General features: G+C 44.4%; 1 long non-coding RNA gene across 2 annotated transcripts in view; it reads right to left on the reverse strand.

Moving 5' to 3' along the window:
- LOC125923650 (uncharacterized) overlaps positions 1 to 25,101 on the reverse strand; it is a 63,736-nt gene that overhangs the window by 26,968 nt on the left and 11,667 nt on the right. For both annotated transcript variants that reach the window (XR_007458113.1, XR_007458114.1), the window contains exon 2: positions 16,353 to 16,477. This is a non-coding gene — a long non-coding RNA (uncharacterized LOC125923650). The remainder of the gene's footprint in view (positions 1 to 16,352; positions 16,478 to 25,101) is intronic.

Here is a 25,101-nt window from a genome sequence, read left to right on the forward strand (position 1 = left end):
GAAGGAAGGAGGAAATGGAAGGAAGGAAGGAAACGGAAGGAAGGAAAGAAGGAAGGGAGGGAGGAAGGAAGGAAGGAAATGGAAGGAAGGAAGGAAGGAAGGGAGGAAGGGAGGAAGGATGGATGGAAAGAGGGAGGGAGGGAGAGAGGGAGGGAGGAGGGATTATTTTCCCGCTTCCCTTCTGATCCACCCACCTGTTTCTCCAAGCTGATGGTGGCTTTAAAGGGACCTACATGTCTTCCCCTTCCTCCTTTTCTCTTCCCACTGGTGGGAAGACGCATGATGACAGGGAGCTCAAACAGCTGCCTTGGGCCATGAGAGCACAATGCTACATTTTGAGGGTGACAAAGAAACAAGGCAGAATTCTAGTGAAGCCACAGTTTCAGCCCTGTACTGCCCTTCAGGCTTCTGCATGGGAGAAAAGAGTCTCTTGTTTCAGTTGCTGTATTTTGGGGTCTCTTAAAAACAGCAGAGCCTGATTCTTGACTAGTATTAGTGAAGTATAGAGACACTCTAATAGAAACCATAGTTACCAGGATGGTTAAATCATCGACATTCCTTAATTTGGTTCTTTATTTTATTTTAATATTAGATTTCCAGAAACTCAGTTGGCTTGAGGGAATTTATTGGGCCCTATGTTTAAAACCTCCAGGAGCCTTTGGGTTCCAGGTATAATTAGATCCAAGTGTTAAACAATGTTCACAGAAGTCAGTCTCTCTGTCTCTGTCTCTATCTCTTGGCTCTGTTTTCTGTGTATTGGGTGAACTCCCAGGCAGGACCTCTCTGTTAAGTGAAGGCTGAAAGCTCCTGGCTCACAATATCCTTAGACGTAGCAGTTACAGTGGGGGAAAACAAACAAACAAACAAAAAACTTCCAATCCCCAGACTTCCCATAAAATCCTCAAGATTGGGGCACCAGGGTGGCTCAGTCAGTTGAGCACTGGACTTCAGCTCAGGTCATGATCTCATGATTCATGGGTTCAGGCCCCGTGTTGGGCTCTGTGCTGACAGCTCAGAGCCTGGAGCCTGCTTCGGATTCTGTGTCTCCCTCTCACTCTCCCCCTCCGCCGCTCACACTCCGTCTCTCTCTGTCTCTCAAAAATAAAAGAAACCTTTTTTAAAAATCCTCCAGATCGACTCTCATTAGATCCTGTGCCCGCGTGAACCAATCGCTGTGGACCATGGCTCAGGCTTGGGACATGTACCACCCCTGGAGCTGGACATGTTCCAGCTCTACCTGAGCCAGGTGCAGCGACAATGGGAAATGTCTCCAAAGAAACATCCAGGTGCTCTTAGCAGTACAAAAAGAATGAATGCAAGCAGGCCACAACTGCAAATGTCCGCTACAATTTATTTCCCGATGCAACAAACAGTTATTGCAACACCAAGGAGGTGCCCTGCCTTGTTGCCGGTAATGGGGATGCGGAGTGAGGCCAACAGACCAAAAATCCCTGCCCTCCCAAGAGGCCTTTCACATTTGATCCTGATGAAGCAGTTTCTTGTGTCCTCTTAAAAGGCTTGTGTGTATCGGGGCGCCTGGGTGGCTCAGTCGGTTAAGGGTCCAACTTCAGCTCAGGTTACGATCTCGCGGTCCATGAGTTCCAGCCCTGCGTCAGGCTCTGGGCTGATGGCTCAGAGCCTGGAGCCTGCTTCCAATTCTGTGTCTCCTTCTCTCTCTGCCCCTCCCCCGTTCATGCTCTGTCTCTCTCTGTCTCAAAAATAAATAAACATTAAAAAAAAAATTAAAAAAAAAAAAAAAAGCTTATGTGTATCGTCTGCTGGGATATTACCAAACTTGCCAGGGGGCTCTAGAATAATTCTCAGGCTCATAAAAAAGCAATGTGGGGCTTTTACATCATGGGGAAGATGCAAAGGCTGGGTAGGGTTTTCCTGGTGAGAAAGGGACGAACAGAGGAGCCAACAAACAGTAAAGGCAATACCCAAACAGTGTAGAGGTGGGGTCTGGGCCTTTTCGGGGGACGTCATCTCATGCTCCAGAGAACTCCATGATTCTTGCTCCCGCCCCGTCCTAGTCTTGCAGCAGAATGTACAGAGCTGGAAGAAATATTACCCTGACATTTGGGCCCCAGTGAGGGTTTTATAGGTCCAGTAAGTAAAATATTATCTTCTGTAGTTGCTGCTAATGAAAATGGCAGAGCAATTTGTCTCCCGAAGAAGTATGGAAGCACTTCCGCGGCTTCCTGTTGGGCACACGGACCCCCCGCCATGGCAGTGTGTTGTCTCAACACATTTATTTTCAACGGTGGCAGGACAGGTGCTTATCATTTTAGAAATGGAGCCACTCGAGATAAGGGGGAACTCGTCACTGAAAAACGAACTCTAGTAAAGTTGTTTCCTTGCCCCGTATTTCAGGACACATTGATTGTCCTCCAGAATGTGTCCAATCAATGAATTGATTCAGAGCTTTGTGCAAACCTCTGACACGGACACAGACCATAGTTTAAAGGACACTTAAACATTCGCTGCATACCCCTTCTCCTCAGTGCTGCCCCCCCACCCCCACCCCCAGCCACCACGACTTGGCAAATACTGCTGACCGTAAGGCTTTTGTTTATTTAAACAAATATCCGGCAAAGAAAGAAAATGGAAATAATCATATTTTGGTGGTCGTTGGTGAGGGTGAGGGTGGGGAAAGAATAGAGAAAAGACTAGCAATGAATTGCCTTCCCCTCCAGTATTCACTAGGGTATTTTGGGTGACCTGTTTTGTCCTGGCTAAAAGCAAAACAAAAGGCAGTCTTTGGGTGCCCTTTGGGTGAAGAAGGCAGTCTTTGGGTGCCCTATGGGTGAAGAAGGTTTTTGTGTATACCCTTGGCTCAACTTCTTTTTTTAAAAAAATTTTTAATGTTTATTTATTTTTGAGAGAGAGTGGGTGTGTGTGTGTGTGCGAGCAGGGCAGGGGGAGAGAGAGAGAGGGACACACAGAATCTGAAGCAGGCTCCAGGCTCTGAGCTGTCAACACAAAGCTTCATGCGGAGCTCGAACTCACAGACCACGAGATCATGACCCGAGTCAAAGTTGGACGCTTAACTGACTGAGCCACCCAGGTGCCCCTGACTCAACTTCTTAAAAAGCTGGTCTCTTATAAACATGGTTACAAGTTAATTTCTCTCTCTGAGTCTCAGTTTTCCTCACCTGTGAGATGGGATTAAGAACATGTAGCTCCTAGGATTTGGGGAAATTAGGTGGTAGGTCCTATGGAAAGTACTAAGCAAGCTGGTGGGAAAGCAGGAAGTGCTCAGTGAAAGGTAGTCTCTCTCTCTCTCTCTCTCTCTCTCTCATACACACACACACACACACACACACACACACATGCACACACACACACACACACACACACACACATGCCCAATGTCATGTTTATGGAGTTGTTTATGGCATTTTAGGCCTGGGACTGCAGTCCTTCCACATACAGGAGATCCAACCCACAATGTCTCTAGACTCAACTCGGGAGCCATCCAGGCATTTGAATGGCAGGACTGTTCAGAGAAACACTTCAAACCTAGACAAAGACCGCTCCCCTTGATGGCTCAAGCATCTGTTTTCCAGCCCCAAACAGGCCATTTAGATAACAAAGGCAAGTCTGAGATGTGAAATGGCTGATAGCAACCCCAAAATAGAGCAGATCTGAGGTGCAATAAAAGCCCTCTGTTGTCCATCAGTGTGAGCGGCACCTACGTGTGAAAGGTGGGTGCTGCCAGGCTCCCAGCGCTGGAAGCTTCCCGTATAAGGCAGAAGATGTGTCCCCAGGAGATGAGGGAGGGGGTTGGAAAACTGCTGGACTGGAGAAGGTCGTTTCTCAGGCCATCGGTATGACACAGACCCTAGAAGAAACCTTCCCTCCGGCCTCGTCTCCCAAAGGAAACGAGGCTCAGAGAGCTTACGTGAGATACACGAGGTCACACCCTCAGGTGGAGGCAGAACTGAGAAGAAGGACCCGGGTCTCCCACCTCTCCGCTCAGCCAGTGACTTCTCTCAAGTTTCCTGGGTCCTCGTACCCACTTGGAGCTTAACAGTGATTGTTCTAGGCAGCAATCAGAATGATGGAGAAGAAGGCATCTATTAAAGAGGGGAGCACCAAACACGAAAGAGAAAGGAAGATTCCTTTTTTTAAATGTTTATTTATTTTCTTTTTTTTTTTTTTAACGTTTTATTTATTTTTGAGACAGAGAGAGACAGAGCATGAACGGGGGAGGGTCAGAGAGAGAGGGAGACACAGAATCTGAAACAGGCTCCAGGCTCTGAGCCATCAGCCCAGAGCCCGACGCGGGGCTCGAACTCATGGACTGCAAGATCGTGACCTGAGCCAAAGTCAGACGCTTAACCGACTGAGCCACCCAGGCGCCCCAATGTTTATTTATTTTCGAGAGGGGGAGGGAAGGGGCTGAGAGAGAGGGAGATGGAGAAGCCCAAGCAGGCTCTGCACTGTCAGCGTAGAGCCCAATGCAGGGCTAGAACTCATGAGCCTCAAGGTCATGACCTGAGCTGAAATCAAGAGTCACATGCTCAACCTGCTGAGCCACCTAAGTGCCCTAGGAAGATTCTTTTTTAATTTAAAAAAAATTTTTTTTTAATATTTATTTGAGAGAAAGAGACAGAGCATGAGCAGGGGAAGGGCAGAGAGAGAGAGAGAGAAAGAGAGAGGGAGACACAGAATCCAAAGTAGGCCCAGGCTCTGAACCGTCAGCACAAAGCCGGACACGGGGCTCAAACTCACAAGCTGTGAGATCATGACCCGAGCTGAAATAAAGAGTTGGACACTTAACCAACTGAGCCACACAGGCGCCTCAGAAATGTGGTTTTTTTTTTTTAATTTAAAAAAATTTTTTTTAATGTTTATTTATTTTTGAGAGAGAGAGAGATAGAGCATGAACGGGGGAGGGTCAGAGAGAGAGAGAGACACAGAATCTGAAGCAGGCTCCAGGCTCTGATCTGTCAGCAGAGAGCCCGACGCGGAGCTCGAACCCACGAACTGTGAGATCATGACCTGAGCCGAAGTCGGATGCTCAACCGACTAAGCCACTCAGGTGCCCCAGAAATGTGTTTTTTTAATTGAAAACTCATATATGCTCTCTAAAATGACAACCGTATGAAATAAAATGGGAAAATCCTTGTCAGACACAGCCTCCCCATCTCACTCCCCACTGGTAAGAACTGTTAACAATTCTTAGCATGTCTTCCAGACTTCTTCTATACATTTATATGTATGTCCACTTTTTAAAATATAAGTGATATTATACGATACATCCGGTTTGGCAATTTGCTTTTGCTACTTAATCATATACGATGTAGGTCTTTCGGTGTTGCGTGTAGTTCTACCTCGTTGCTCTAAGCAGCCCTGCGGCGTTTTATCACCTGCGTAGAACATGATTTATTTACCGGTTCTCTAACGAGGGGCATTGGGATTATTTCCAGCATGAGTCTCACTAATACAAACAGGCCAGCAGTAAGTATCTTGTGCACCTGTGTGAGCACCTCTCTCATAAATATTTTAGAGCTGGGTCAGGGCATAGACATTTTAAATTTTGATAGATTCAACTAGCTACACTTTCAGAAATGGAATCGATTTGTATTTCCAGCAAGAGAGTAGGCCAGTTCCCCGTCATCGATATCAGATATCATCAACACTGGGCATCATCCATCTTTGTGCTGTTTCCTTGTGTTGTGTTTACATATATTCTTGGATTCTGAGCGGAGTTAAACATCCGTTTGTGTCGTGGGTAGCTATTTGTATTTATCTTGGTGTGAGCTGCTTGCTTTTTTTCTTTTTGGGGGGCGGGGCGGAAGGGGCAGAGAGAGAGGAAGACAGAGCGTTTTCTGCTTGGTTTTCACTGCTTTTTTTTTTATTGGATTTGTAGCACTTCTTTGTAAATTAAACAAATGAAACTTAGTCTGCAAAATGGGTAGCAGTTATATTTTCCAGTTTGTCGTCTGTCTCTTGGCTTTGTGAGTCTCGCTATCCAAAATGTGTGTGTGCAGTCACATTGATAAATCTATTCTTCATACCCCCTGGGTCTTATGTCATGCTTTGAAAGATCCTCACTATTCCAGGGGGATAGGATCTGCCTTTTACTCCAAAGTTCTTATGGATTTTTTTATGTGTCACAAATAATAGACCAAAAAGGAATTTACTTTAGGTAAGGAATGATGTAGGAACACAGCTTTTTCTTTCTTTCTTTCTTTCTTTCTTTCTTTCTTTCTTTCTTTCCTTCTTTCTCTCTTTCTCTCTTTCTCTCTTTCTCTCTTTCTCTCTTTCTCTTTCTCCTCTCATTTCCCCCCCAGGTCACTAGTAGTCTATGGTCTCAACACTGTTGGTTGATTGGTTGGTTGATTCGTTCTTTGATCACTTATTTGAAATACTACTATCTTCATAAACCAAATTAATATTCATTACTTAGGTATGTCTCTGGACTCTGTTCAACTGATTGTTCTGTTCACTGATGCACTACCATCATTCTTCTTCAAATATTGTAGCTTTACGATGCATTTTTAGTTTCTATGGAGGCTAATCTCCCCATAACTCTTCCATAAAATGAACCTTGTTTTTTCAAAAAAGAAAAGACGTAGTATATTTTACAAAATCCACTATCACACATATTCTTTAGGCTTCTGCCATTCTATCTTAGTAAAATCTTGCAATGCAATGCGTCTTGGCTACCTTCTCACGTGTTCCCCACCCTGGGGCATGTTGATATTTGAGTTTAGTTATTGGTCTGTGGCAACAAAGGGTAGCTGTGTTGTGTCTTGAGGAAAATGGGCACCCCTTGCAAGGATCCTGTGGGGGAAGTTGCCACAGGGTTTTCACCCAAAGAAGGCTAGTCTTCTCAGGCACAGAAGAAATGTACATCCACTGGCCAGAGTGACTTGAACGTGTTGGAGTGTTATAGCCTCGCTCCACGTTTCAGTGTCTCATTCCTTCTCAACCAATTCTCTAACTTTAACAAATTTTTTTTAATGTTTATTTATTTTTGAGAGAGAGAGAGAGACAGAGCATGAGCAGGGGAGGGACAAAGAGTGAGAGAGGGGAGCCATAGATTCTGAAGCAGGCTCCAGGCTCTGAGCTGTCAGCACAGAGCCCGACACGGGGCTTGAACCCACGAGCTGTGAGATCACAACCCAAACTGAAGTCAGAAGCTCAACCGACTGAGCCACCCAGGCACCCTGCTGTGTCTCTAACTTTTACATAAGAAACTTGGTAAGGCTGTGAATTCTAATGACACTGCAATTCTGCAACCTTCCCTAGTAAATTTTGTGCTTGACTTTTAGCAGTATGGGCCCATGGCTACAATAAAACAAAAGATTCTTTGGGGCTGCCATGGCAACTTTCTGGTTCTCGAAGTATGACTTTAACTGAGAATGAAATGTCTTTAGCTTGTCATTTGCTTTCCATAAATGCTCTGGTGCACCTGGAAGGACCCACCCAACACTCTAGGCCCTGCTTCGGGGCTCATACCTCACCACAGCCCCCTGAGCTTGATCAATTGGGAAGCCACTGAATGCTGCAATTAGCATCTCTTCCCCATTGGCAAGGAACTGTTCACTGTACCCAAACCCATATGTGTGTATGTATGTATGTTTATATAAATATGTAGAAAGAGAGCGGGAGATTATGAGGAGTCGACTCATGTGATCATAGAGGCTGAGAAATCCCATGATTGTCTGCAAGCTGGAAACCCAGAAACGCTGGTGGCGTAACTCAAAAACTATGAGTCTGAGTCTGATGGCCAAGGAAGATGAGATATGTCCCAGTTCAAGCAGTTTGGCAAGGAAAAAAGGGGTGAATTTTTTTTCTTCCTGTATCTCTTATTTATTCAGGCCCTCAAAGGATGATGCCCACCCACACTAAGGAGGGCAATCTATTTTCCTGAGTCCACCAATTCAAATGCTAATCTCATCCAGAAATACTCATAGACATTCCCAGAAATAATGTGTCATCTGGGTACCCCCACGGCCCAGTCAAATTAACACACAAAATTAACTGTCACACCCGTTTACCAAGCTGATGCTTGATGGGCTCCTGTGCCTCCCCACCTGTTGGCAATTGAAATCTACAATGTCAATATCTCTAGTGCTCAGATTCGTGATTCCTTTGCAGGAAAAGTTCTGAAATAAATGACCTTTGTGGGAAAAGACAGAAATTAACAAAATAACACCAATCTAAACAAAGAAAGAAGCCTAACCAGAGCATGGGATGTAGGTGACAGTCCGTTTCCTTGAGCACTAGCTTGAAACCACTAGCTTGTAAGTAAGATTTTGAGCTGAAGTCATAATGGGCCCTAGAACATTATCAGTGGGATGATGAATGTGAAACGTTCCCTCTATTCCTCTGATAAAAAATACGACTTTACTTAACTTTTTTAGCGAAATTCATGCTTGCTTCGGCAGCACATATACTAAAATTAGTGAAATTCAAGACATCAACTTAAGAATTATGCTTTCTAAGGATAAACCAGTGCCTATCACAAATACAATGGACCCCAAAATAGGATCACCAGACTAGCAGTGTCAACACCACCTGGGAATTTACCACAAATGCTAATCCTCAGGCCCCACCCCAGATTTAGAAACTTGCTGGGTGTAGGCTGGGCGGGGCCTGGCAATCTGTGTTTTAATAAGCCCCCCAGGTGATTTGATGCATACTAATGTTTGGGGGTCACAGATTTGCACAAACTTGAATTCAAGTCCTGACTCCTCCACTTATAACTGTGGCGACTTTGGCAAGACATTTAATCTAAGCCTCAGTTTCATCATCTCTGTCATCTGGACCTTGGTGGCAGCCACCTCATAGGCTTGTTGTAAAAATTAAGTAATGGGGGGACGCCTGGGTGGCTCAGTCAGTTGAGCGTCCGACTTTGGCTCAGGTGATGATCTCACGGTCTGTGATGGGTTAAGTTTCTCCCCCAAGAATATGTAGCTCTTCGGTGACGGAATGAGGATCCAAACCGGGTTGCCTGGCTCCAGAGTCTGTGCCCTTAAGCACTAATCTAGGGAGATATGGAAGAAATGGTGAGAGGGGGGAGGGAGAGGGAGAGAGGAAAGTGGAGGGGAGGGCAGAGAAGAGGAGAAAGGAGAGAGAGGGAACGACTCTATTTTCTTTAATAGCTTTATGTAAGTATAAGTGATATATGAAGTTTCACATATATGTACAAGTTGATATATTTTGACATGTATATACTTCTAAAACATCACCGCAGTCAATATAATGAATATAACCAGCATCCCCAAAAGTTGCCTCCTGTCCTTTTCTAATACCTCCTACCCACCCACCCAATCCCTTTACCCCCAGGCAACTGCTAAGTGACTTTCCACTCCTGTAGATTAGTGTATATCTTTCCAGAGTTTTAATTGCTTAATTTTCAATAATCATGCAGCATGTACTTTTTCTTGCTGGTTGCCTTCACTCAGGCAAAATTATTTTGAAATTTGCCACTGATTTTGTGTGTGTCAATAGTTTCATTCCTTTCTATTGTTTAGTATTCGCCCATTGTATGGATACACTACAATTTGTTCATCCATTCATCTGTTGATAGACATTTGGGTTGTTTCCTGTTTGGGCTATTACAAGTAAAACTGTTGGGGGCCTCAGCAATCAGACAACACAAAGAAATAAAAGGCATCCAAATCAGCAAGGAGGACGTCACACTTTCATTCTTTGCAGATGACTTGATACTCTATATGGAAAGTTCAAAAGACTCCACCCAAAAACTTCTAGAACTGATCCATGAATTCAGCAAAGTCGTGGGATATAAAATCAATGAACAGAAATCAGTTGCATTTCTATACATCAATAATGAAGCAGGGGCGCCTGAGTGACTCAGTCGGTCAAGCATCCAACTTCGGCTCAGGTCATGATCTCACAATCCATGAGTTCGAGCTGCGCGTCGGGCTCTATGCTGACAGCTCAGAGCCTGGAGCCTGCTTCAGATTCTGTGTCTCCCTCTCTCTCTGCCCCTCCCCTGCTCATGCTCTATCTCACTCTGTCTCAAAAATAAATAAAAACATTTAAAAAAATAATGAAGCAGCCAGAAAGATAAATCAAGGAATCAATCCCATTTACAATTGCACCAAAAACCATAAAATACCTACGAATAAACTTAACCAAAGAGGTGAAAAATCTATACACTGAAAACCATAGAAAACATGTGAAAGGAATTGAGTAAGACACACACACACACACACACACACACACACACACACAAATGGAAAAACATTCCATGCTCATGGACTGGAAGAACAAATATTGTTAAAATGTTGATACTACACAAAGCAATCTACATATTCAAAATATTCAAAATAACACCAGCATTCTTCACAGAGCTAGAACAAATAGTCCTAAAATTTGTATGGAACCAGAAAAGACCCCGAATAGCCAAAGCAATCCTGAAAAAGAAAACCAAAGCTAGAGGCATCACAATTCCAGACTTTAAGCTGTATTAGAAGACCGTAGTCATCGGGGCGCCTGGGTGGCTCAGTCGGTTAAGCATCCAACTTCGGCTCAGGTCACGATCTCACAGTCTGTGAGTTCGAGCCCCCCGTCGGGCTCTGGGCTGATGGCTCAGAGCCTGGAGCCTGTTTCCAATTCTGTGTCTCCCTCTCTCTCTGCCCCTCCCCCGTTCATGCTCTGTCTCTCTCTGTCTCAAAAATAAATAAAAACGTTAAAAAAGAAATTAAAAAAAAAAAAAAGAAAAAAGAAAACCGTAGTCATCAAGACAGGATGGTACTGGCACAAAAACAGACACTTAGATCAATGGAATGGAATAGAGAACCCAGAAATGGACCCACAAACATATGGCCAACTAATATTTGGCCAGGAAAGAATATCCAATGGAATAAAGACAGTCTCTTCAGCAAGTGGTGCTGGGAAAACTGGACAATGACATGCAGAAGAATGAACCTGGACCACTTTCTTACACCATACACAAAAATAAACTCAAAATGAATGAAAGACCTAACTGTAAGACAGGAAGCCATCAAAATCCTAGACGAGAAAACAGGCAATGACCTCTTTGACCTCAGCTGCAGCAACTTCTTACTCAACACATCTCCGAAGGCAAAGGAAACAAAAGAAAAAACTATTGGGACCTCATCAAGATAAAAAGCCTCTGCACAGCAAAAGAAACAATCAGCAAAACTAAAAAACAACCAACAGAATGGGAGAAGATATTTGTAAATGACATATCAGATAAAGGGTTAGTATCCAAAATCTATGAAGAACCTATCAAACACAACACCCCCCCAAAAATAATAATCCAGTGAAGAAATGGGCAAAAGACATGAATAGACACTTTTCCAAAGAAGACATCCAGATGGCTGACAGACACATGAAAAAATGCTCAACATCACTCATCATCAGGGAAATACAAATCAAAACCCCAGATACCACCTCACACCTGTCAGAATGGCTAACATGAACAACTCAGACAACAACAGATGTTGACGAGGATGCAGAGAAAGAGGAACCTTTATGCACTGCTGGTGGGAATGCAAACTGGTACAGCCACTCTGGAAAACAGTATGGAGGTTCCTCAAAAAATTAAAAATAGAACTACCCTATGACCCAGCATTCCACTACTAGGTATCTATCCAAAGGACACAAAAATGTTGATTTGAAGGGGCACATGCACCCCAATCTTTATAGCAGCTCTATTGACAAGAGCCAAAGAGCCAAAGTATGGAAAGAGCCCAAATGTCCACCAAGTGATTAATGAATAAAGAAGAGGTGGTGTGTGTGTGTGTGTGTGTGTGTGTGTGTGTAATGGAATATTACTTGGTGATCAAAAAGAATGAAATCTTGCCATTTGCAACAACATAGATGGAACTAGAATGTATTATGTTAAGTGAAATAATTCAGTCAGAATAAGACAAATATACGACTTCACTCATATGTGAAATTTAAGATCCAAAACAGATGAACACAAAGGAAGGTAAGCAAAAGTAATATAAAAACAGGGAGGGAGATAAACCATAAGAGACTCTTAAATACAGAGAACAAACTGAGGGGTGCTGGAGGGGTTTTGAGTAGGGGGATAGGCTAAATGGGCAAGGAGCATTAAGGAGGACACTTGTTGGGATGAGCACTGGGTGTCATATGTGAGTGATGAATCACTAAATTCTATTCTTGAAATCATTATTATACTATATGTTAACTAACTTGGATGCAATTAAAAATAATTAAAAAAAAACAAGTAAAACTGCTGTGAACATTTGGGTAGAGGTCATTATGATAGGGAAAGATAGGGTTAAGTAGGCAGAGAGGGAAATGTTAGGACTTGAGTCCCTGATTGTAGGAAAGCACACATATTATGCAACAGGGCTGGGAACACCTGACCGTGAGAGAAACTCCCTTGAACATAAAGTTTTTCTTAAGAATGAAACAAACACTATCAACTCCCCACTCATGTTTCCCACAGAAATCAACAACTCAGCCCCTACAGTTATGAGGACAACAAAGGATAAAAGGGGGGGGGGACCCTGTAAAATAACATCCCTTGCCCATAGTTGGGGGTATTCACTTCCGAATGACCCCTCTTTGCAAAGAGAGCTTTTGTGCCATTCTTACTTTCGTTTTTCTGGCCTTTTAATAAACGTGTGAACAAATGCTTTTATTTCTCTTGAGCAAATTTCTAGGAGGAAAATGCCTAGATCATATGGGAGGCGTATGTGTAACTTTTTAAGAAAATGTCATACTGTTTTCCAAAGTGGTTGTACTATTTTACATCCCCACCAGCTGTGTTTGAGCTTTTCAGCTGTTGCACATCTTCACCAACACTTGGTACGGTCAGTCTTTCAAATTTTAGACATTCCAAATAGGGGTCAACAATGCCTTTATGTAATAAATGCTTAGTGGATCTTCCTTTGCCTCCTGCCGCCTCAGGCGCAGGGTCAGTGGGTGGGCACGGGGGTGGGGGGTGGGGGACAGGGGGACCGTCATGCGGGTGGGTGTTTGCGGTGCCCTCGATCAGCCTGTGGTGCAGGACGGGTACATGGATGAGTCTACCGACCCCCCAGGCAGCCCCACTCCAGCCACCCCGTTGGCCTGGACCAGCTGCATGGCTCAGGGCTCTCTCCTGGAAGCTGGATGCTGACGAATAGGAGAACGATCCAGAATTCGAGAAGATCCAAAAAGAGAAAGTACCGCTGGACGGACAGAATAACCATAGGCAAGGATAAAAGACCAAATCATTTAGAAAAGATTAAGACGTTCTGTGAGGAGCACAGAAAGGTGAGGACAGGAAGGTTAGGACTCCCACTGTTTGCAGGAGACCCGGTGTGGACAGCGAACCAGGGGCCAGCTGAGCATTCCCGGGCTGGCGGGCAGCAGGTGGAAGTTTGGGTGCAGACAGCACAGCGGTGCTCCCCGGCTGAGCTCACCCTTCGCCCTTGTGAATATCCTGGACACGGTCACGGCAAAGAACCTGTCCTTTCTCTTTGTGTTTATCCCGTACACTTGGGGCTAGGTGAGCTTTCCTTTCAAGATTATTTGAATGGAGTATGTTTTAATGAAAAGAGCTTTATTGTAAAAGTTGTAAAAGGACTTTTACATGGAAGCAGCTTGGAAATGAGGACAAAGCACATTCATTTTACCTAATTCAAGAGCAGCGGTCAGCAGCCCTGTGTTAGTGCAAGCATTTGACTTTAACCCGGATGAGAGCATCTCCCCAAAGTGAGTGCTGAGCTGCTCCCTCCGGACCTGGTTCTTCGACCGTAAGCAGATGCCATTCAGTGGATTCCATGCCCAACTTGTCAAGAAGGTGCCATAGGAGAGGACAGGACTGGCCAGAGAGAAGACACTTTTGTCCCAACACTGGGTGGGGAGTGCTGTCAGGGGTCAGGGGGAGCTCTCATATTAGTGGGGGGATACTTGGAATTGCTTATGCCACTTTTTTGTTCAAAAGAAAGTAGCTGCCTTAATTTAAAAATAAATAAGTGCTGGGGCGCCTGAGCGGCTCAGTCGGTTGAGCGTCCGACTTCCGCCCAGGTGATGATCTCACGGGTCATGAGTTCGGCCCCGCATCGGGCTTTGTGCTGACGGCTCCGAGCCTGGAGCCTGCTTCGGATTCTGTGTCTCCCTCTCTCTCTGTTCCTCCCCGACTCGAATTCTGTCTCTGTCTCTGTCTCTCTCAAAAATAAAGATTAAAAAAAAATTTTTTTAATACATAAATAAGTGCTTTGTAACACCTCCTCTATTTTCCTGAAATAAAATGTATTGTTACCATACCTACCTATAATGCCTCATTAAAACAAGTGGAAGAGAAATAAAAACAATTTCTGATAAAAGAATACGTGTCTCAGTATGTAAATAAGGGGGCATAAACTAGAAGCCATGATAACATAGTCAAATGCTTACACCGGAGGGTCCCAGTGACAAACACAGACACAGATGTGGTGTTGGCAACCCAAACCCCATAGGCGGCATTGCCAACAGGGGTGTGATTTTCTAAAATGGCAAACAATTTCAACTAAATGCCCAGACAAAACAACGTGCATTCTTCCTTAATTTTCCTAGTAGTTGCATTTGTGTAAGAGTCAATGTTTATTAAAACCAGAGAAAAATGGTTTTGTGTTTATTCATAAAGTTAGATTCTAGGTTCAGATACAAAGAGATTAGTTGATTGATGATTGATTGATTTTTTTTACCCCCGCCCCGGACATCCAGTGGACATGAGAAATCCATGTGGGCAAGATCTTTGTATTCTGGATTTTTTTAAAGAGACATTGTTGGTATAATGAGACCATTGGTACGATTAGGGGAATTTAGAAATATGAACTGTAAATTACTGAAGTAAAATTGTATCAATTATAGATTTCCTGACTGTGATACCTATAGTTATGCAAGAGAATGCCTAGTTAGGGAAGATAAGCTGAAATGTTTAGGCATAAAGTAGTATGATGTTGGGGCGCCTGGGTGGCTCAGTTGGTTGGGCGTCCGACTTCGGCTCAGGTCACGATCTCACGGTCCGTGAGTTCGAGCCCCGTGTCGGGCTCTGGGCTGATGGCTCCCTGCTTCCGATTCTGTGTCTCCCTCTCTCTCTGCCCCTCCCCCGTTCATGCTCTGTCTCTCTCTGTCTCAAAAATAAATTAACGTTAAAAAAAAATTAAAAAAAAAGTAGTATGATGTTTGTAATTAAATCTCACATGATTTAGCAAGAGAGAGAGAGATTTTGTATAAATACACACAGAGAGAATGTAATAAGGCAAAGATGCCAAAAACATTGCCAATTGGAGACTGTAGGTGAGAGCTACCCGGGTGCTCCTTGAACTATTTATTCCTGCACCTTTTCTGTATCTTTTCTGTAGGTGTGAATATTTTCCAAAATAAAAAGTTGAGGAAGTGGGGGGAAAGCTTTTTGTTAGCTGCCGAGCTTCGATAAAAGGCAGATATGCAGGATACGGGACGGTTCTTTGTCATGTAGGACAGCCCCATACTTCCCAGAACATCTAGCATTCCCGAGTTTCAACCAATACTGTGCTTAATCACTGTAAAGTCCAAAAGTGAGCAAGGAGAGAGCAAGCTTGTGTTTGGCGTCTCCCTACTCCGTTGAGAACCATCACTGGAGGTGACCCCATGTAGTGACGTACACTGAGGTAGGGGACAAAAGAATTTATAGGCTTTTAGAGCTAATCAGCGAGGATCTCACTTTTCAAAGTAGGGTCCACTGACCAAATGTACCTGCTTACCCTGGTAAGTAAGCCTCGGGCATGGCTGAGATACGGGGTTGCCCATGCAACCCCTCTACCCTCTGCAACCACCCCCCCCCCATCCTTCAACCCCTGGAACTTCGGAATCAGAATCTGTTTCAACAGGATCTGGGTGATGTTAAAGCGCATTAAAATGCGAGAAGCACTGCTCCAAAGTGTGGATTTTAAGCTCTGCTGTCTGGGTGAGCCCCTGGGTGGCATGGGGCATGGAGAGGAAGCTGCCTTCATGTCTGCTCCAACCAGAGCGCTCAGCTCCTTGAGTTTCCACTTGAGCTTTGGATTGAAGAAAAGGGGAGACCGCTAAAAACACTTGAAAAGCCCTCTCCGGTTCTCAGTCTACCAATGAGTAAACAGGGGCCGCTGGAGGATACATGACTTGCCACATGCAAGGACGCGTTCATGATAGTCGGGACTCAAATCCACAGCCCCCATCCTGAGCACAGGGCTCTCCCCACAAGCACTCTGGGCTGGTTTTCCTCAGACCCTGGATGGGGCTGGACACGACAGCTGCCGCTGTCCTGAGCACTGACAGACTCCAGCCAGCCCCTGTTCCACCGCTGGGAGCTTGGCCGCAGACCCCTGCGGCATAACCTTCCACCCCCCCACCCCCACCCCCAGCCTACAGACTCTGACCTGCTTTGCCTTCTGGGATCCTCGTCGCAGACTCTGGCCATCAGCTCATCCTGGGGATGCTGGCCCCGGAACACCATGGGTCTTGTTGGAGCAATGAAACAGCCTCTCCAGCCCTGCGCAAACTCCTGGGGGTCGAAAGGAACAGTCTTCTTTCTAACCGGAACTGGAGTCAGCTCTGGGATCAGAGATTGATTTGTTATATTGCTAACGGTAATGAGCGCCTGGTCCCTTTTTGCCAACAGCCCACAGATTTTCTTCGCCCAGAGCAGGATGTGAGCCAAGATATTGAGACAATCTGACCTCAGCAGCTCTTGAGCGGCTTCTGTTCAGGAATTGTGAAGTCAGTGAGTGAGCTACCTTGGTACCATTACAGGTAGTTTTTATTGGCCTCTGACTTATTACTTTAACAAAATCCTCTATAGCCCTTACCATGTCCCAGGCATACGCTAAGCATTTTGTAAAAATTACCTCCTTCAACCTCACAACAACCAGAGTGGCCAGGGCACAGAAGGGTGGGGTCTGTGATGAGCACAAATCAACCTCAGGCAGCGAGCAGCTATGAGAAAGGGACTGACGTCTGGGCCCCCAGCTTAGACGGAACGTGATTGTTTTTTCTCTTTGGTGCTGAATGCAGGTGCATGCAGAGAAACAGGCAGATTCAATTATTGAATCTGGTCTCCTCTGGGTTGATCACAGGCTCTCAGCAGTCTTGCTGACCAGCTGCCAGTCTCAGAGTGGAGCCCCTTTGACCAGGGCCAGGCTCCTAGGAGGGAGTCTGGGAGCACAGAGAGGGTGCTCCCAGGGGAGGGGTCAGTGGGGTTGAGCCTAGGGCTGAACCTGCCCAGGAGTCCGATGCCCCTCAGACTCCTGGGAGAGTGCAGATCCACAGCCTGGCCCTCCCTCCCCCACTGGAAGCACAGCAGCAGCCCCTTTGGCATAACCGACTTCCTGACCTGCTTTATTTCCCATGATGCTCGTTTGCAGACCTATGGGCCATCAGTGAATATTTGGTATGTTAGCCCAGACCACTGACGTTTTTGTTAGGTCTTTTCCCCACCCTCTCCCCAACACTACCATGAAATCACCCCCCATCCCTGCCCAGAGTCTGGGCGGGTCAAAAGAAACAGTCTCCTTTATAATCTAAACTCGAATTAGCTCTGGAATCTGAGAAGGATTTGTTAAATTTCTTACAGTAATAAGCAAGGTCTATCATGGGGGATGTTATTGCCAATCGTTTTCTCTCCTAGGGGCTATTTGAGACATTTTGCCTGCACAGGCCTTTACAAATTATTATCTGCCTTTTAGACAAGCCGTCTTTATTAACTCATGATCTGAGGCATTATTAATTTATTACATGGCTTTGTGTAGTGGCTTGTCTTAAAAAGGCCAGCAATTAATCACATCTCCCTGCTCTAAGGGTCTTGATTTAACTTCCTTTTATGTTTTTACACAAATGCATGAGTTTGAAAGAGTGAAATGACCCTAAAGTATGTATGAAACACCAAACTGGTCTTTTACACGTTCGAAAATTGCAGCAAAATCAATTTAGAAGGAAATATTTTCATCTGATTGGAAAAGATTGTGGCCCAAGCTTTATTTATTTGGATACAGTCTCTCCCCAGCAGGACTGGCAGTGTGCCCGGAGGGAGGCACGTTAACCTGCCATTCGACGAAATCAGTAAATAGGCTGATCCGGTCTCCCAGTTCCAGCTGACTGATAAACACAAACTAAACCAAACCCTGAGAGCTAAAGAACAAATTGGAAACTGAATATTCTTTTGCCTTTATATGTTCTGCTATTGTTTGCTAAGTTGGGGGAAGAGAAACCAATGAAAAGCTCACTCATATGTCTAGCTTACATGACATTTTAAAAAATGCCTGTTTATTTTTGAGAACGTGTGCGAGTGATGGAAGGGCAGAGAGAGAGAGAGAGAGAGAGAGGCAGACAGAGAATCCCAAGCAGGATCTGTGCTATCACAGATCCGAAAGCGTCTGGAAACAAGAGCCAGACGCTTAACTGACTGAGACACCCGGGTGCCCCTATCTTAAATGATATTTTAAATGCTATCTCCTTTGAGCTGGCTCTAGGCAGATCAGTGATCAATCTTGAGATCATTCAAATTAGCTAAATGAGCAACTATGCAGAATGATTGCTACTGCTTTGTGATGAGAGCCAGTAATGTCGCTGGGGCCACACTCTCCCCAAGTCCAAGTCCTTTGTCTCAGATTCATGCAGTGAGGAAGTTTAAGAGCCCCAGTGTTCTGGCTTCCTTTCTTATTGATATCTTGGTTGCCCAGTGTGATGGGCTGAATTATGTTCCCCCCACATCCATATGCTGAAGTCCTAATCCTTAGTACCGCAAAATGTGACTATATTTAGAGAGAGGGTCTCTAAAGAGGTAATGACGTTAAAATGAGGTCATTAGTGTGATCTTTAGTCTAATATGACTAGTGTTATAAGAAGAGGAAATTTGGACACAGACATGTACAGAGACACAAGGAGAAGGTGGCCATCTACAAGCCAAGGACAGAGGCCTCAGAAGAAACCAACTCTGATGACACCTTGATCTTGAACTTCCAGCCTCCGGAACTGTGAGAAAACAAACTTCAGTTGTTTAAGCCACCCTGTCTGTGGTACTTTGTTGCGGCAGGTGAAGGAAACTAATACCCCCAGCCTTCACTCAGGTCTTAAATTTGCTATTTAAGCTAAAAGAAAAAAAAAAAGAGTCATACATTTGACCATGGAAAGTTATAGATGCTTGTCATGAGTAGAAATAATCTGAGAAGAGAGTTTGGAAATCTTGCAAACCCATAGCCATCAGGTAGGCAGTTTCTTCCCAGTGACTGAGTAACTGGATGGTTGGAAGCCACACTCTGAAAATGAGCTTCTCCTCCTAGGAGTCAGGAGGGGGTGACTTATGCACGAGCTAGAAAGGCTTCTCTGAATTTCCTCCCCAGAGGAACGGAGGTAGCTCCCGCAACGCGGGCTCCTGATAGAAGGAATGTGGTTTGGTGATTTGAATGAAAGTACATAGGCATCTCAATCACTAGCCGTGTTAGGCTAATGAACAAAAGTGAACACACAGACAACCCTCAAAACATCAGTGCATTTATATGAAAAAGTTGGCTGTGTCTCTACCAGAAAGTCTGATGTGTCTCAGCAGGAGTTCTCCTCCAAGTGGTAACTCAGGGATCCAGGATCCCTCCGTCCTGTGATGTGGCCATCTCGACCTGGGGCTTTGACGGTCACCGGGGCAGGGGGAGAGGGAGAGAGAGAGGAGACATACCAGCCTTTTACTGCTTCAACCCAATATGACATGTATGTTCATGGTCCACCTGTTCCAACTAATATCAAGGGAAGTTGGGAAACACAGAGGGGCAGAGTGACTATTTGGTGAACTCAGATCACATTTTTTTGAACTTTCATTATGCATTAGCCATAGTGCCAGGAACTTCACATGTAGTGCCTCGCTTCATTCCTTTTTATACATAGGGAAACAGAAACTTAGAGAGGTTAAGTTGCCCAGGGTCCTATAAACATAAGTGATAGAACCCACATGGGGATTCAGGGGTGTCTATTTCCAGAAGTCCATAGACGCTAGGCTATACTAATGGGAAATTTTTTACTAAAAATTTCGAAGCCCTTATCTTGATTTTTATTTGTCTTCAGAATCACTCTGAAAACTGAGGGCGAAATACGAGCTCAAAATCTGGAAATATTTGAATAATTGTCTATCCTGTCCAAACTATCCAAGTGACTTGAGGATATGGAGACTTATGACCAGTTTAAGACCGATGATACTCTCACTGATCTTATAAGTGTATCAAGTGCAGCATTTTATTTTTAATGTGAAATAATTTCACTGAGTGGCATTTCCTCACAGGATGCTTTGCTTTATTTAAAAAGGAAGAGGCTAAGATGATTCATACACTTCTGACAGCTTGTCCCTGAAATGTCAAAAGAAAGAATCTTAAAGATGATGGCACTCAGCTTACATGGTAGAATTTTCATACAAACCCCCAGGAAAGGGAGATGTTGCCCTCAAGGTGACCTGTGACTCATAAACTAAGAACTGTGTAGGGTTGAATGGTCAAAAAAAAGGTCTGAAAAAATGCCAGAGCTGGGCAAGGTCACTGGCGCCAAACAAATCAGACCCACCCACTCATTGATTAGAGCCTTGCCTTCCCTATAGCTGAAGTGAACTCTCTTTGTCCATTTGCACTGTGATTGATTATCGTTTAAAAATCATTGGTCACCTTTAAAATAATGGTCTCTGGTTGGAACCCAAGACCTACTCACCCATTTGGTTTGAAAACCAAATAACTTCAGAGACATGGGATTTTACTAAAAAAAAATTATTTGAAGACACATTTATATGGCTCAAAACAGAATACTCTGACCTATGAGACTTGCCCTTACTTTGACCTTGTCTCCAAGAACCTTTCTGGAGACAATAGGGAAACCTCAACTATTCAGACTAATTGTGCGGTGGGAGAGGATAGAAACCAGATGAAGTTAGTGGGAAGTTTGAGCTGCAAATGATTTTAAGAAACACAAAATACCATCCTATTTTTTATCCAAGCTATATTCACACTCAAATTGTTGCTAATAAGCTGCCAATGGATAGATACTCTCAATATTAATTCTTGCACTGATGCCAATCAGTACTTTGGGGCCCTTGCTCACACTGGTTTAAAACAACATGAGAAAAGCAGGAACCATGCAGTGATTTGTTCATTGAGTTAAATCTAGTCAGCTTTGAAATTCTGAGATTAGTTCCTCCTTAATTTTTTTCATTTTCGAGTTATCCGTTCTCTAATGAGACAATGAAATAGACTTACACAAAAAAGAAGTTACTGATTTAGCAAAGCAAAACTTTGACACCCCTTTGTCACACGCCCAAGTATTTAAAAAATTTTATTCACCTGTGAAATCTAGCAACATTGGGCTCACGGTCTGTAGAGATCTACTTTCTTAATGAATAAGTAAGAGATTGGTAAATATTTGGATGTCAGCATCTTTTACCGTGGAAGCAATAGGGAGAAGTGTTTAAGAGCATGGGCTTTGGGATTAGCCAGACCTCAGTCCCAACCGTGGTTGTGTCACTGACAGGGTGGTGACCCTGGGCAAGTCACATGGCATCTCTAGACTTCTGTTTCCTTATCTGTAAAATGGGGATAATAGCACAGTATCTATTTCTTTTTTTTTTAATGTTTACTTATTTTTGAGAGAGAAAAAGAGACAGAGAGCGAGCGAGGGAGGGGCAGAGAGGGAGACATGGAATCCAAAGCAGGCTCCAGGCTCTGAGCTGTCAGCACAGAGCCTGACATGGGGCTTAAACCCATGAGCCGTAAGATCATGACCTGAGCCAAAGTCGGACACTTAACTGACTGAGCTACCCTGGTGCCCCTCACGGTACCTAGTTCTTAGAGTTAATGTGAGAAGTAAATGAGAAAATGAATGTGAAGCAATTAGCACATAGCAAATGCTAAATGAATGTTAACAGTTGTTATTAGTATTAACATTATTAGTAAATGCTTGAAACGTGTGCTCTTGGCAGGAGTTGGGATTGCACTCTTCTTTATTTTATGAATTTGCCAACCGATTCATAAAATTGGTTGTTTCTGGGATGTTTGCAACATGAATTGATTCGATTGCCATTAAAAGAACCCAGCTTGCAGATTATAGTATACAGTGTTGAGACTTTTCTGTCTGATTCTCCTCCCTCCAGGAACAGAGCAAAGAAAGTCCTCTCCTCTCCCCACCCCATCTTGGACTCCCTGGTGCCATATGCCTTTGCCGCCATGCTGCTTTATGGATGCCTCTCACGGCACTCAGGTTCCACAGCAACTCCAGGAGAATGGAAGACAGACGGTGGTAGCCCTCTGGGCTCCTACCATAACCACACAACACAGACTCTGAAGAGAGACTGGAGGCAGTGTTTGACCTCATCATTTTTTCTCTGAGGCAACTGAAGTCAAGGTTATTCAAGTGCCTTAGCAGGCAAGTTAGGGAGAAAAAGAGTCAAGGCTGAATGCATGCTTGGTCATTATTTCTTTCCCTCTAATTAACAGCACACTGTATGATCATAATAACTTCCTCACAGGGATAAAGCAGTCTGCACATATATGTACTTGTCTATCACCAAACATCAAGGGAACGGTAACTTGGAGATTGAGCTGAATTTTGGTGAGCATTCAGCACCATGTGCCATGCTGAACCCCCTCCCTGCCTCTCTTTTGGCATCTTTTTTTTCCTCCCCTCCAAACACACAGTGCCCTCAGATCATTCTATTCCAGCCCTATGTTATCTCTTCTCATAGTATCTTGTCCTTCTCTTTCCCAGATCCTATCACAGTTCAAGGTTTACTTCTCCCCTTCTGGAATCTGAACTCTAGGAGGGGCTTGGTCTGTTTCTGCTTAACATTGGATCCCAGCTTTTGGCATGATGCCTAGAATATTATGGGCCTTCAATAAATAATCTGTTAAATATGGATGGATGGATGGATGGATGGATGGATGTTTGGATGGAGTGCACAGACTTCTCTCATCCCATGGAATTCTAGGATTAGGATCTCTTACCACTTCTTGCTTCATCAAAATGCATTGTCCTGTTTTCCACCTCTCAACTCTGAGTGTTTTAATTTATTAAACACATCTGAATAAATGTTCTCCAAAGCAATGCACATGCATTTTAACAGGAGCCTTTGTGAAAACAGATGTCTAAGGAATAACTGTGATGTTGAGACTCCAGGCCTCGTGGACCTGGGGAAAAGTAAGAGATTGAGTCTGGAAGTCCCTTTGGCAACCTCTCCGTTCAGCAGTTTCTAGGCCACTCAAGTAAATCAGGGAGCCAGTGTAATGAATGGTTAAGAGCAAGGCTTCTGGAATCAGACTGCATGGAGCTGGACTCCATCACTCAGTAGCTGTGTAACATTGGGCACGTTACTTTACTTCTCTGTACCTCAGTTTCCTACTCTGTAAAACTGAGATGCATTCTCCTATCCATGGGGTTATTGTGACAGTGAACTAAGACAAGCTATCCAGAACACTCAGAAAAGTACATGCCCTGCCTCAGGAAACATCAGCTAAGCTTGTGCCTGATTTTTCTACCCCCAACCACATAACCGGGTTGACCACATGCTGCATTTATCAGATTTTAAGCATCTATCTCAAAATCCAAGCCGAAGCTTGACTTGCCACCAGTGAGAAAGCTCACCAGACTTTGTCTCTGCTTGTAGGCCTGTTCGAAGCAGCGTTCCAGGATGACCCTGGTGGGCAAGATGACATCCCCAAGGCATGGTGACTTTGAGGAAGGCAACCACCACTTGGAATGGCATGCTTTTAATTCTGGAACGTGTGCTTTTTAAAAAGTCATCTATACCAAGGAGGTGGGCTGAGAGAATACATAGGGAGCCCAGATGTAGCAGATAAGGACACACAGACCCCATGTTCTTTCTGGGTTTGGGGTGTGGAGGCCTGTTCCTCAGGCAACACTGGCATTCTACCTCTGTCTGTTGGCTCCAGGATCACCGGCCTTATGTACCTTTGGCCTCTGCCCCCTGCTGATGAGCCTCTGTCAGGACCCTCTTTGCAATGTTCCCATTTCAGAGTTTGTTTGCCTTGACAACAAATGCACTTCACATCATTAATGGATGCTCGGAGGGGGTGAACAGCTGCTGCTTCTCACGTTGCTATACGGACTTCAGGAGCCTCCATTAAACTCCTTGGACAAACTCCACAGCTCAGACGCTGCCCGCCCCATTCTCCCAAAGGCTTTATTTATGTGAAAAGTAGACGATGGGAATGAAAGCTGGTGCAGCCCCTCTGGAAAACAGTATGGATGTTCCTCAAGAAACTAAAAATAGAACTACCCTACAACCCAGCAATTGCACAACTAGGCATTTATCCAAGGGATACAGGTGTGCTGTTTCAACGTTTTTTATTTATTTTTGGGACAGAGAGAGACAGAGCATGAACGGGGAGGGGCAGAGAGAGAGGGAGACACAGAATCGGAAACAGGCTCCAGGCTCCGAGCCATCAGCCCAGAGCCTGACGCGGGGCTCGAACTCACGGACGGCGAGATCATGACCTGGCTGAAGTCGGACGCTTAACCGACTGCGCCACCCAGGCGCCCCTCAGGTGTGCTGTTTCAAAGGGACACATGCACCCCCATGTTTATAGCAGCCCTATCAACAATAGCCAAAATATGGAAAGAGCCCAAATGTCCATCGATGGACTATATATATATGTGTGTGTGTGTGTGTGTGTGTGTGTGTGTATATATGTGTGTGTGTATATATATATATATATATATGTGTGTGTGTGTGTGTGTGTGTGTGTGTATATACACACACACATATATATATATATGTTGGAGTATTACTCAGCAATCAAAAAGAATGAAATCTTGCCATTTCCAACTATGTGGATGGAACTGGAGGGTATTATGCTAAGTGAAATTAGTCAGAGAAAGACAAAAATCTTATGACTTCACTCATATGAGGACTTTAAGAGACAAAACGGATGAACATAAGGGAAGGGAAACAAAAATCATATAAAAACAGGGAGGGGGACAAAACAGAAGAGACTCAAATATGGAGAACAAACTGAGGGTTACTGGAGGGGTTGTGGGAGGGGGGATGGTCTAAATGGGTAAGGGGCACTAAGAAATCTACTCCTGAAATCATTGTTGCACTATATGCTAACTAATTTGATGGAAATTAAAAAATATATAATTAGTAGATGA

The sequence above is a fragment of the Panthera uncia genome, chromosome B1, assembly GCF_023721935.1.
Source record: "Panthera uncia isolate 11264 chromosome B1, Puncia_PCG_1.0, whole genome shotgun sequence".
NCBI lineage: Eukaryota > Metazoa > Chordata > Mammalia > Carnivora > Felidae > Panthera > Panthera uncia.